General features: G+C 40.9%; 1 long non-coding RNA gene across 1 annotated transcript; it reads left to right on the top strand.

The window, feature by feature from the left end:
- The first annotated feature begins 6,785 nt into the window (after positions 1-6,785).
- On the top strand, positions 6,786-13,534 carry LOC142600071 (uncharacterized). Its single transcript, XR_012833534.1, has 4 exons — positions 6,786-6,902; positions 9,027-9,140; positions 10,610-10,765; positions 11,962-13,534. It is a non-coding gene; the product is annotated as an uncharacterized LOC142600071 (long non-coding RNA).
- Positions 13,535-14,901: the final 1,367 nt, after the last annotated feature.

Here is a 14,901-nt window from a genome sequence, read left to right as displayed (position 1 = left end):
GCATCCTACCCTTCCTTCCCTTTTATGATCTGCATTCATTCTGACAAGACTGGGGATTTATGGCCAACAGAGGTTTACATATCACAATTCACAGGATGCAGCAGAAGTAAAACTCTAAAGCAGAAGCTGAAGCAACAGCATGGCCACATTTGCTTCTCCTTGGCCTATGGTGGTGTAAGTAGGCTTTGCATCTTTCTAGTAAGTGTGAGCACAACCATGGCCTTCCAAGGAAGAAGAGAGTGAGAGTAATGAACAGAGTTAAGAAATTTCAGGAGCACAATTCTAAAAAAAAAACAAACCCTGTAGTCTAATAGGAACATACCAACATACACCTGCAAATGACACAGCCAACGTCAATCTGATGTCTTTCTCTAAAATTAGGCAAGAAATATTTCAAGTCTCACAGAGAATCTCAAGACACAAATATCAAGACTGTGAAATAAACCAGAGAGCATAGAAAGAAGATTAAATAATTCTGAGCACCTTGAATATTTTAGAAAGAGGTTTTCCAGTTTGTTCTTATTTTGCCCTATACCTTTACATTCTAGAACAAGTACATGAAGTTTGTTTTCCACAACACATTGCAAAGGATAGTTTAAGCAGCAGTAAATTCAGTTAGCATAACCTACAGCCTCTATGTTCTACGAGCAACGGTGTGTTCAAAAAAACCTTTGAGCTTCTGAAGGTGGAGAAATCCATTATTACATTTTGATTAAAATATAGTGTTGAAAGTCTAATTCATCTCTTCTTGCACAGCAGACCCACCTTTCCCATCCCCATCTCACCTGAAAGAAGAGAAAAAAAATAAGTCCTCTCCTACTTAATATTTCTCAAATCCATAACGTATATTCCAAAACATTTATTCATATTCTTCAAAAATATTTTTTTCACAGCTGGAAGATGCACAGAAAATAATCTTTCAAAAGGCCTACAAGAGATGAATTCCTCCTGCTCAACTTGAAAAGTGTAAGAATAAGGTTTTGGAGGTGGGTTTTTGATCCCATTCTGAGCTGCATGTAACCTTTAAGTGCCAGTAACCATTTGCAGTACCTGACAGGAATAGCTTACATGTCCTACGGTCATACTAATATAATCCTCAGTACCTCCCCATGCACGTTATTTTATTAAGGAGATAATTATTTTACATAGCAGATTTGTAATACTTCATAATTCACAATACGGTACTATGAAAGATAATATAGCCTAACAATAGCAATAATAATAATAATTTGCACATATGTTTTGCTGTTTCATCCATAAATTATAAAAGGTTTTGTGGTCATCTGCTAAGCAGGGGATAACAGTGAGTATCTAGGCGTGGATCAAATTATATCATCTTCTATTCTTCATTATCTCACCATCAGCTCAAGAAGAAATGAAAGTCACTTCAAATGGTGATAAGAGGGCAGATGAAGGAAAGGAAGGATTATGTGGCATTGTCCTGGTTTCAGCTGAGAGGATTGATTTTTCTTCATAGTAGCTAGTGTGGGGATACGTTTTGGATTTGTGCTGGAGACAGCATTGATAATATAGAGATGTTTTTGTTCTATGGACTTATTGTTGAGCAGTGTTTACACGGGGCCAAGGCCTTTTCTGCTTCTTGCACTGCCCTCTCCCAGCAGGATGGCTGGGGGTGGACAAGAAGTTGGGAGGAGACACAGACAGGACAGGTGACCCAAACTGACCAAAGGGATATTCCATACTATATGACATCATGCTCAGTTTATAAGGAGCTTGGGGGAAGAGAGAGGGGGGGCGGCGGCGTTCGGAGCATTGGCGTTTGTCTTCCCAAGTAACCGTTACGCGTGACAGAGCCCTGCTTTCCTGGAGATGGCTGAACACCTGCCTGCCCATGGGAAGTGGTGAATGAATTCCTTGCTTTGCTTTGCTTGTGCGCGCGGCTTTTGCTTTACCTATTAAACTGTTTTTATCTCAACCCATGAGTTTTCTCACTTTAACTCTTCCAATTCTCTTCCCCATCCTGATGCAGGGGGAGTGAACAAGCGGCTGCGTGGTACTCAGCTGCCGGCTGGGGTAAAACCACGACAGGCATCCCGCCTACAAAGTATGCTTTTCTCTGTCAGAAGCAAATCTGGTGCTCCCCAAAGTGGGGGGAGCTAAAGCTGATGTAACCAGTGCAGCTTCCACCCTTTGCATTCCGGTTCCCTCTAATCCAGCAGGTCACAGGTACAACTGCCCCTGAAAAGGAACCAGCAGTTGGACAAGTCAGCTGAGGATGGATACGAGGGGTAGTTGGAAACATGAGAACAGCCCTTCTTCCACTCCTTCCTTGGACTACACAGCAGGTACCTTATTACCCATAGGGCAGAACATGGCAAATTCCTACTTTAATTTTTCCCAGAAGAGCAACACGTACATAATATTGCATGTACATAATACCTTTTCAGGGTTGTTTTCATAGTGCTCGCTGACAGAGATAGCATTGGCCACCTTTCCACCTCACCTTTTCTCACACCAGCAGCTCTCCTGCTGCAGCTGACCACTCATCACTCTGCACCCAGGCAACACAGTCTGCAAGCTTTTCATCTGCTTTCTTTGTTCTTTCCAGAAGAAAAACCTGGTCAATAAAACACTTGCCAAGCAATATGGATTTTTATGCCAGAGTCCAGACCTTCAGCTGAAAGAAGTCAGCACAGATCCAGTGAAATAAACACATTACATGTATTTATTAATTTCTCTGCACAACCCAGGGAGGGAAGGCAGCCTCCTGAAAGGTGGCAGGATACTATACGTTGCATCTTCTACAGTGACCCTCTCAAGTGACCTTAGTCAACCGTGGTGCACCTGCATAAATGGGACACAAGCTTATTCAATGCTGCCCTTTTCTTGAATTTGGAATGTTTAAATGCATCATCATCCTCTTTCTTTGGCTTTTTTGTAGGCATGAACACATACAGAACAGGTCTAATATATATTTATATGTAAGTACACATAGTGTTTGAATGCCAGTAGAGCATTTTCTTTTGTTTTATAATTATTTTATTTCACTGTTCATTCTTGTAATTCATTCATAAGAATGAAGGCGTAGACATAATGTATGTACTACAATCAGAATGTATGATTACTATGAAGAACAGAAATATTTATTTAAAATCTACATTTAAATATGATACGATTGAATAAATAGACAAATCAGCTAAATTCACCCTTTGCTGAAATGTGGGTTCCCCTTGAATGTAACTTTTAACTATGGTGAGTGACTGCACTCAACCAGAGACCTGTCAATAACTGGCAAAGTTTCTTCTGGTGTAACAAAAATTCCCTGCAGGTATAACCCAGGGAAGTCAACAGAGCTACTGAGAATGTGACATCACAAAAGAGTGGCGTGTGACTCCAAATATTCTATTAAAACGCGAAAGAAAAATTTAGCCGGATCACCAATACTGTTCCCTGGCCAAAGGAAGGAACTGGAGATTAACGATTCCCCTCTCTTAAATATGAAACAGGTATTTTACAACCAGAAGAGTGTTTTAATTCCCAGTGTCTCAAAGCAGCATTACGTGTTGTGTTTGACGATCAGAGTTACGCGTTTGTGAGGGGCGATGCCGTGCTCGAGGGCTCCCCGTTCCCCCCGGCCCTGCTGGGCACCCCCGGCCCTGCTGGGCACCCCCCCGGCCCTGCTGGGCACCCCCGGCCCTGCTGGGCACCCCCCCGGCCCTGCTGGGCACCCACGGCCCTGCTGGGCACCCCCGGCCGGGCCCTCAGCTTCTGCGGCGCCCCCCGGCTCCTCGCCCGAGCCGCCCGCAGGTGGCAATGTTGGATCGCTTGGTGGGGATTTCGGGACGCATCGTGGCCTGAAGACGTGACACGATTCTCGTTGCTCGTTATTTTCGATTTCTTAGACCGCTTCTTGTTTATTTTTATCCTACACTGGGCACCCACCGTAAGACACATTCCAGTGTTGAATTCACTTCCCATTTGCTAATATTTGTGCCTTTTTTATCTCATTTTCCCTCATTTAGGGGCTTTCCTGAACATGTTTTCTGGAGCAATAAAGTTTTTGGAGTATGGAAGAAATAGATTTCATTATATTCTCTGCTTGATGCTTTCTGTGGCCTATACTTGGCCGACCTTGGCAGGCTCAAAGGAGATGTAAATTACCACTCCGGGTTCGATATGTTTAAGACTCCTTCAGGCCAAGGATTTATTCCAGAAGCCTTGACACTTTAAGTACTACTACAAGGAAGAGATAATATTCATAATTTCTCTTCCTTTTTTTAATCCACAGATGTGCAGCTGGTGGACACTAAGTCCCCCCAGACCTCATTATCAACCCATAACGTAGCATTGATCCTTGTTGAACTGCATATGGGTTTAGCCTTCTATATAATCCTGTCAGTCAAAGGTACAGAAATTAAATGACCGATGCAGCAGCGTGGCTGTGGTGTCTGTGTGCGCACCTTATCACACCATCACGCCATCCCTGCTGATCCCCACCCAAGGAGCCCAGAGCCTCTCAGCCCCCCAGGCTGGGGCAGAGAAAGCCCCAAGGTCAGGATAGCCAGGGTACTCCTCCTGCTTCTTCCTCCAAACCACAAAAAATATGGTTAAAAGAGTAAATCAGAAGTACAGCCACCCTTCTGTGGCTCGATGCTCTGGTGTGGCAGGGGTGGGCACTGTGGTGGTAGATGCACTGGATGGTGTGCATGTGGCTCAAAGAGCTGGGAAGGCAGGCGTGGGCACCTCGGCCATGCCCATGGCTGTGACCTGATTGCTAAAGGGGCATGCGAGGTGGAAAGGAGGCGCTTCTGCCCCTAAAAGTCTCCAGGTGGCACTCTGAAGACAGCAGCAAGGGATTTTGGCAATATATTGTAATGAGGAGTATAGAGCTGGGAGGTGGAAAGGAGCTTCTCCTCAGCTGTAACACCTCCTCTGGAAGACGCAAAGATCATACACCTCTTGGGACCCCAGCACTCTTACTCAGCTAGATGAGGAAAGAAATTTCCACTTTCTTCAGTGGAAGCACTGGAGAGAAACCAGCACTCATAGCTTGTGATTAACTACCACAGAGAGCAAAAGATTATTTTAAAATCTCTTAAACCCTTTTAAACTTCTCTTAAACCTAATGTTACATGTGCAGTGAAGAACATCAGCTTACAAATGTTGCTCAGTTAACATGCATATGTTGTGGGACTGGTAAGAGGATACAGTGCATCTTCTGCATTTTGGCTACTTTGAATCTATTTCAAACTGTCTGAAACATACTATTTTTTGATAGTCTCCCAGTGGCTTACCAGTGTACCCCTGTAAGGTCCATATCTGGATCCAAACGGGGCAGGGGGGAATCACACTTATATTTCCATCAAAGATTTCAAAGCTTTTGAGGAACAGAAGCAAGGTGCTAGCAGTTAGGAGGGGAATAACTAATCAGTTCCAAAGGTAAGTATTGAATTTAAGAACCTCCTTACAGTAGGATCCTTCTGTTGTCAATGGAGAGAACTAGCATTTTTGGAGAAAATTCAGATGTTAAATTTTCTACAAGGACTGTATCCGAGCTGGACAATGATTATGCTTCTAACTCAGGCATCTGAGGTAGCAGGAATTTCTCAATTCTTGATACCCTGTTTTCATAGAAAAGCAATCACATAGCTTCTATGTTGGTTTGTGGTTGCTTTTTTGTTTTTTGGGTTTTTGTTTTGTTTTGGGTTTTTTTTGTGGTTTTTTTTTTTTTTTACATTAATTTGCATGAGCTTGGGAAAAGCAGTACAGAAGCACTAATAACTAGACTAGTAACCACAAACTATGCTTCTTCTGGATGCGCGACAGATCACAGGTCAGAAAAAAAATATCATCATGTAACTTATTTCAGATATGGAAATTATACACTGTGAATATTGCTATCCCATAGGAGAATGTGCCAACATTTGAACTTTTGTTTCACACACTCTATTAGCAGCAGGACTGTGATCGGGGAAAAAAACTTAACAGTAATCCCACCCTCAGAAATCCTCTGGAGAACTTGCTGCTGAGAAACTCCATCCTGAAGGCTGCCAGAAGCTCTAATCAGCTAATATATCAAAGCTCTAGTGTAGCCTGTCTACTCCCCCGATCTCAGCAAGAGATAAAAATAATTCTCATGGGTCAAACTACAAATCTAAGAATAAGCAAGAAAATATGCATTACTACACTCTGCAAGACTGTGAATGGATGATGGTGATCAAGACAATGCTTTGATGCTGCATCCAATATATTCTTACATATATTTCAAATTCTGCGTTTCTTCAATTTAGCGTCGGCACAGTAAGCCAGCGGTGAATGGAGGCACGTTGCTTACTTCCACGCTTTATGCCAGGCAGACACACTCACATTTTTTGCCTTCGTTGGGATTCAAACAGGGTAAAAGGTCACTGTAACAAAGCAGTTAATTTGTCATAGACTGAAATGGTAAGCTAGATTTTTAGAGTCAGGAGACATTTCTTCCTCTTTCCATTACAAGCTTTTAAAAGGTCACACGGTACCAGCCAAGGAGTCACTATCAGCATCAGGCTTAAGGAGTGCATGTGACTGTGGCTGTACAGCTCCTTCTCACTGGTTTTACACAGTTTCTCAGATGTGGAGATGGATTATACCCCTAATTACACTTTCATCTTCATCACTCCATCTGAATTAACTTTCTGACCATATCAAGTTATTCAGCTTACAGCAGAAAGAAACAAACCCAGATTGCTCCCTGGAATAACACCTTTCTTTTCAGCATCTTGTGCAGAATGAATAGTAATTTCAAACCTGAGCACCCAAGAGGCAGCTTTCCACTTACTGCAGAGTATATGACTAATCCTAGTTTGCCTGAAGCCATCAGAGTACTGAGAGGCAGCCACTTCTGGAGCATTTGTACCCAAGCGCTTGCTGGAGGTTCCTCTCCCATCCTGAGCAAGTAACAGGTAAAAGTCGTAGGATGGTATCTATGAATCCTTCAGTCTTCATAGGCACTATAAAAACCCACAGATTTTCAGATAATTCTTTAGGAATGCTGGTAATGATACGGGGTCTAATGTTGTTTTTTGGGGGGGTTATTTGTTTGTTTGGGGTGTTTTGTTTTGTTTTTTTAGGTTTTCTTTTGTTGTTTGGTTTTGTTTGTTGGGTTTTTTTTTTACCAGCCGTAGAATTTCCCCACTGCAGGTGCTTTCATCAAGAATGCAAGTTGGACTCTGGTACTTTTACACAGTAAACATGACTTTCCTAAACAAGTAGCCAGCCCTACAAGTTTCACTGGGGCTACTTTTAGAAAATATTATTGCTCAATTGAGCTAAAGCAACCCTGGAATATCCTGTGTGAGCAAGTGGGACTGCGGGGGGCTATAGGTCAGTAACCTTGGATGTATTTTACATAACAGATCAAATAGGTGTAAATTATCCCTGAGGTGGGCAAGATTAAGTCAGATAAGAGCAACAGCTGTGGTCATGCAGAGCTTCAAGACTCTGTTCCAAGTCCAGGCTTTTTGGAAGCCAGTGATTAAACACTGGAAAAAATGTGCAATGTTTCAGATAATTAGAACCATTTCTTCAGTGGGAAAGGGCATGAACTGCATTTTCTTAAGGAAAAGCAAATGTAGAAGGACTACTACCAGCTTGGTTGGACTCCAAAAACACATCTTCCCTATTAAGTTTAGATGATTCCCATGTGGGGTAGTAGACAAAAGGACTCTTGTTGGTTGTTTGCTATCTACGCTTATTTACCACATATAATGAAGTGTGGCATAAATGAAAATGAAGTGGTATGCTGCAGAAATTTTCTTAGTAGGTATCTGGGTGGTCAAAGACTTGTGGGGGGCTTGCAGTAAAAGTTAATTCTGGGGCAACCTTTGCTTTGCAAAATGAGAGCCTAAACAGCTGGAGGTCTATCTGAAATCTGGATGTAGCACTCCAGCAGTTTGAGGACCATCTGCAGTTACTTTCATTCATGTCTTCCTCTTAATCATCTTAATGATTAGCCAGTATATCATCCAGTGGAAATGCTAAAATACCATAAGCCATAGATTCTGAATTAGAAATTCCTGCATCACATCAGTAATTTATATTTAGTTTATAGCAGCACTTTTAAAAACATCTTTTTAGAAAGATATCCAGTTTAGATTAAGACATAGTGAGGCAGTCCCTTTAAATAATTTGAAAATTATTTCAAATCTCTGTCCAAATACAAATGAAACTGAACATGAACACTTTTGGAGCACTGAAGAATTTAATCACCTTCTTTACACCCTGTTTCTCTTCCTCTACATGTGTTCATAACTAGAGACAGCTCAGATTAAATCTAGATTTAAACTCTATGTCTGGATCTGAATATCCTGTCTCAAATGGTACAAACCACAGTCCCAGATCCAAACATCCAAGAAAAAAAAAAAAAAATTGGATCCTAATGCAAATCCTGGGAAGCTTGAGGAGTTCTAAACCAGCTCATCGTGAGCCAGCAAGTGTGAGCTCAAATTGAAGCTGAACTCTGACCCACATAAGGAGCCCTGAATTCCTGGTTTATTTGCACAAATCACTCCTTATAAAGTAAATTTTTATCACATTTGGATTGGGATGGAGCATGCACAAACCAAAATGCAGCAGTCCCAGAGCGAGCACCAGGCATAACTGGCCCTGCAGGACATGAAACCCCTCAAAGCCCAGCTATGGGAAGAGGCAGCATGGTCACTCTCCCAGCCAGCCAGCCTGCCTGCCCTGGGGCTGGGAGGGCAGCAGGTCTGGTCCCTTTGCTGAAACACAACTTGGCCTTAGAGGGGTGAGACTACAGGCAGAGCCAGCCACCCAGCTGCAAATCCAGGGTCCTCCAAATCACTGTCCTCAGTGCCACCCCCAAGTCAGGCTGTCCGGCTTCAGGCTGGCTCTGAGTGCTCTGGGCTGTTGTCCCACCTCACTTAGCACTGAATGGTCTTACCTAACCTACATTCAATGCCAAGCAGTTATCCACAATCTATTTCCATTTCCACTGATGGTACCACAGGTATACTTGCCTTATGAAAAGAAACTCACCATTCAGAAGCTGCCTTTTTCCCTCACAGCCAAAATACCTCTCTGTTGTCTACCTGAAAAAGTAACTAACCATGAAACGATCAGCATTTTAAATGGTTCAGTGAAGATTTCAGCTCAGGGAATGGCAATCTGCAAGGAATCAGGTATGATATAGGTTGCATCAGTAGGCTGATGGAAAATAAGAACATATTACATATACCATGTATATACATATACTGTTAAACTGACTGTGCATCTTCAAAACCATGCAAACAGAAGAATGGTATATACCACTCAAATAACTAGAACAGCAGAGGTATTTATTTGAGAAGAAAGCCAAGCAATAACCTCTATATCCAGAGAGCAAATGTGGAGGCATTCTCATATGCTTCAATTCTGGTTCTAACTTCTTCTGACCCGACAAATTTGGATGGAAGGTTTGAGGGCAAAAAAGGAATTTTGCCACAACAAAAATTTTCAGTTCTCAAACACGTTGTGTTGTTTCAAAACCTATTTAGAAAAAGTTGAAAGTATTCAAATAATAGTAAAGCTATTTGCTCTCAGTAGGCTTTGCTACAACTTCCCTAGTAATCCTCACTCGACTTCAGCAACCCATTGATATGTCCACAGCCAGCGCCTTCTATCTCTCTTGCAAGTTCAGCTCATTACCAGTCCTTATCACTTGACCAAGATCATTTCCTTGAGAGTTCAGTCCTGCAAATTATTGATATTCTGGCTTCAGTGTATAAAGCACTTGGGCAGACATTTGGCTTTAGTGAAACAGCTGATGGAGTTAAGAGTTAAGACTTGAGTACTGTTTTGGATCTGGGCCAGAGCAGGTTTTTCTTTGCAGGATTAAGTCCTAAATCTCCTTCCAGAAGTGGTTCAGTTCCAGTTCTTTACCCATTGTTTTGTTCTCTGAATTTCTTCATTTGCTTTTATCTTTTGGATGAAAATCAAGGCCTAAGGCCTGATTCACTCATATATTGTTGCTCTTTTACACGAGCATAATAACGTCAATGAAGTGTCTTAAATCAAATCTGGGAAAATGATTATCTGAGTGAATGGATGTGTTTATGCACTGCTGATTTCAGACAGCTGGTCACTAGGAAAAAAAAGTCTTTCCTATTGTAGATCCTGCTGTACAGTTGCACAAAACTATACCAAAGTAGAATTTTTCTCCTCTTCGTGATGAGAGAGAAAAAAAAGCACAGGTTCTTTGGCAACACAATAAGCACAGGCTCTTCCTGACAACAACCATAAACCAAGAGGACTTAAACAAAAAAGGGGAAAAAGGAATTACAATCCATTAATATATTCCAATAAGCTTTAGAGGCCTACATGATTATGGAATATGATAAACTTTTAGATGTAACAAGTCTTTCAAAAACATAAATTCACAATATTTATGGCAAAAATCACTGGGGTAGATATCTGTGGTATGCTAGGGAATAAATTCTCATTCAAGTGTGAGGTGTTGGAAAATCCTGTTTTCCTTTAGTTGAATTCAAAACTTATCAAAGTCAGCTCTTCACATTGGTCTAGACTTCAGGTCCCATGCAATTTTACGATGTTTTCTCAGTTTTAAATTATTTGACAAAGTTTTCTGAGTAATATCTTATAATTTCCACAGGCTACTATACTTGACACCATCCTATTCCACATTGACAGGCAAAATCTGCTCTTTCCCTACCTCCTCAAAAGGATGCAGAACAAGAGAAGCAATCTCTTGACTTCCATGGAGTTTCTCTCCACAGCTCTGACAATAGCTCAGTCTGAACTTCGTCATGTGAGTGGATTTGCAACTCACAGCAATTTTTGCAATTAAATAGAGCAGTAGAAAGTAATCATATCTCATTGCAAAGCTGGTCAAAGCTCGCCTCAGACAGGCTGTGTAACAGAAAAACTACATAAGAAGCAAAGCAAATCCTTTCAGTCACTCATGACTTAGGGAAAGTGCATCATCTGGCAAAACCTCCATTATTTATTTATCAGCTGAAATACATCTTGCCTAATCTAGTAAACAACAAAACTAGCTCAAGTTAACGGTAAGACAAATGATCCTAAGCAGATTGTTCCCACTTTCACCTCAATAGCAGTGCTAGAATTTAAAATATTTGGTATTTTTACTATGAATACAAATTGCTTTTAATGTAGTAAATAATTCATTAATCCTACTTGGCTTTAATATGTTGGGCATGTAGTTGCTCTTTTTCAAAGTACTTGACTATCCTACAGAAAACAGGTGGGTATTGTGCAAGTGTATCTAGGCACATATTTCTGGGAGTAAAGAATGCTTCTGGCTGAAGTCAATATAATTAAGGACTTTCACACACGATCCCTCAAACAAAATCTGCTTTGGTGGAAGTTAATGGTAGGATGCATGCTAATTCATTACTGTCAATATTAATATAATCTTGAGCATATTGTTCCTCAGGGTGTGTTTTAACAAAAACGTGCAGTGGCACAACCTTCGGCAAGAAAAGCAAGCTGAGCTGGCCATGGAATAGGTCTGTCTTAAGAGTTAGTGAAATATATTGAGAGCCTCTCATTGTAGATCTATGGTGTCCTCAATAATTCGATTGGTTCCTCTGCCAGCACAAGTCCCCAACTTTTGGAACAAGGAGGCTACAGCCCGAATGCAGAGAAGCTGCCTATTAGCTACGTTTATAGTCATTTGCCAAGATATTAGAAGATACACTTCGTGTTGCTGCCAGCTGGCTCCCAGCTGCCTTTTGGTGGAAGCGAGGCAGACTGCGGCTGGCGGTGCATGCTGGGGTCTCGCCTTTGCGTCAAAATACATCTGGACGTGCACTCAGCCTGGAAGCCTAAAACTATTCCCAGGTTCTGGGGCCTGGGTGTAGCCTAATTTAAGTAGAAAGTAAAGAATGGATCCAAAAAGGTAGTTAGAAGTCTGAATTTCTATTTGTGTTCTTTTAAGAACTGTAATTAAATATCTAATTGTTTTCATCTCCCTTCCTACAGGTAATGTTGCAGAACATTGCTGTGGCGCCTTTTACCAGGTGCAACTCCTACAAAGAAAGCTGCTGCCATTCATAGCAGCTGCAGTTCCCAAATTGATTTAAATAGTCTCGGTTTAGAAGGTATTGCATTATTATAGCTTTTCTGTACAGATTCAGATCAAATATGTATTTTGTGTGCTGTTTAAATACATTATAGACCAACAAAAAAAAGGAAAAAGGACTCAAACAATATGAAATGCCAGACTTAATCTATCCAAATCCTTACTAATTCACCTTCACTGGGTGTAGACTCAGTGATACATTTCTTAATTGTATGATGCAAGCCATTATTTTCCCCTTGGAACCCAGCCTTTTCCATCAAGCCTTGCCCTGAAGGACTTTGCTATTGTTGCAGATAATTCACCCAGCTAGCACATTCCTCCCAACAACATGTTCTCGAAGTCATTAAGACTAATTAATGCTATAAGTAACCAGCGAAACACACCTACTGGCAAAGATGGCTGCTTCAGGACTACGTTTCGTAGTCCCTGCAAAGGTGAGCTCTAACCGTCAGGCACCACTAAGGAGCAGCGCAGCTGCAAAACACCAAAATCAAGGTCAAGACTCAGCCCCTCTGTCTCACGCATGCTCACACACCTTCCCTTTCCCAGGTGGGCTGAGATCGTACAATGGGACCCCAGCCCTCATTTCTGCCCCTTTTATGACCTGCATGAGAGACAGTGGGAGCCAGTGGCAACCGCTTTCCCCTGCACATTTGTTTGCACGAGACTTGTAGCTTGTGCAGGGGAAAAAAATCCCCATGCAGCAAGAATCATAGAATCATAGAATGGTTTGGGTCAGAAGACACCTTTAAAGGTCATCTACTCCAACCCCCCTGCCATGGGCAGGGACATCTTCAACTAGATCAGGTTGCTTGGAGTACTCCTAGGCGCATGCAAAAATCCCATAGTGAGGAAAACACCATGAGTAAGCACTCGCCAATATGAGGTAAAGAAAAGTTAGAAATCTGACAAGCTATGAAGCCATAGAACTAAACATGCCACTGAAAACAGCTTTTGACACTTGTCTTCAGAGAAACAATCTATCTTCAGCATATTTCTGCAATCTGTCTGAACCTGGTTATACAAGGAAAATAATTTTATGCTGTTTCATGTAAGATAGAAATGAGCATGAGATACATTTAAAAAGAGCGACTAAGAGACATTGTCCATGTCCTACTACAAGACTGCTGGAGCACATGCACAGATATATCGACCCTTTGGAATATAGAACTTACCAGATAATAGTCCATATACAGCCCTTGGCCAAGACCTAACCTTGCAGAAACTTCAAAAATTTCCTTTAAAAGACAAGATTTTTCATAGATAAATAAATGGAGTTGATTCTTTTTTCTTTGGGGGTTTGGTTGTTTGGTTTTTTTTAAGTTGATTTTACTTAGTAAAAGTTAAAACAAGAAATACTGGACAGCTAATTTATGTCACTGAATAAAATCGCTTTCCATTTTCATTCCACTTTTCCATGGCGTACTTTTAGAGGAAGATTATAGTCATAAATTTATCAGCAATTTTTCTTTAATTTAGTTCTCAATAAATGCAGTTTCAAGCTTCAACATGTATAAAGTCTATTTTTGCAACAGTATTAAAAATACTTTGAAATAATGCACTTATATTCAGTCACTGAAAGTGTCTCCCCATTATCACGTTGTTCATGAAGAATTTCAAAATTGCAACAGGCAGTCCTTCATGCAATGTACAAAAGTATATTATTTTCATACTCAGAAAACCTCAAACTTTTCACATTTTCCAGAACTTCAACACTGCCATCCAGGTCTTTAGAACAACCAAAAGGACAATGAATTAGTCCATTTTCAACAGTGGAGAAATGGACAACTTTGGACACATTTGGATATTTACCTATTTTTGAAGGATGGGTGACCAAAAAAAGAAAAACATGTCCTTTCAAAATACCTAGTAATTGTTTTTCCAACTGAAAGAAGAACTAGTATATTGTTAGAAAAACAAGAAGCCCAACATGACTAGACCAAAGTTTTTAGCTGTGCGTGAATCTTGGAAAGCAAAGCTTTTATTTCATACCTGGATTGTGGAATTTCTGTGAATGTAGAATACTCCAGCCCATTCTGCTTCTATCACAAATATCCTCCTGGTTTTGGTCATTTATATCTCTTTAAAAAAAAAAAAAAAAAAAAAAAAAAAAAGAAAAAAAAACAAACAAACACAACCCCCAGCTTTTTATCCTAAGAAGCTATGTTGCAATTATTTTTATTATTTACTTCATTTATAGGCTATTGAGCATCTTGCAGTCTATCATTAGCAATTGGTGGAAATTTTTCCAATGCATAAACAAAGTCAGTCTTAAGGCAATTAGTGCTATCTTTATAAATCTATGAAAAATATTTTTTCTACTCATGCCAGAAAGCATGACCTCTTTTTTATGATACAACTATCACGATTATTGAATGCTATCATTATAGCCAACTCATGTAAGCATGCAACTTTATCACTACAAAATACAGAAATGCATTGAAGCACATAAATTTCAACCTCAGCCCTCAGAACCCTCTTTATCACTACAAAATACAGAAATGCATTGAAGCACATAAATTTCAACCTCAGACCTCAGAATCCTAGAATAATTCAGGCAGGATGCCCCCTCAGCACGTCACCCAGCTTAGCCTCCTGCTGAAAGCAGGCTTGGCATTCAACGCAGACCTGGTTGCACAGGGCTTTCTTCAGCTGAGTTTTGAAAGTTTGCAAGGACGGAGTCCACAAACCTCTCTGGGCAGCCTTTTCCAAGGTCTGATTATCCTCAGAGTGAGGGGTTTGTTTTTACCCCTTGGGGGAAAAAAACTTGACTTTAAAGGTACTTAAATGTACGTGTTGTTGTCTGAGACCAAGTGCACAAAGCAGAAAGGCTCTGGAGG

This window comes from Balearica regulorum, chromosome 1, assembly GCF_011004875.1.
Source record: "Balearica regulorum gibbericeps isolate bBalReg1 chromosome 1, bBalReg1.pri, whole genome shotgun sequence".
Taxonomy (NCBI): Eukaryota; Metazoa; Chordata; class Aves; order Gruiformes; family Gruidae; genus Balearica; species Balearica regulorum.
The sequence above is the reverse complement of the archived record's forward strand: the minus strand, read 5'-3'. Positions and strand labels throughout refer to the sequence as shown.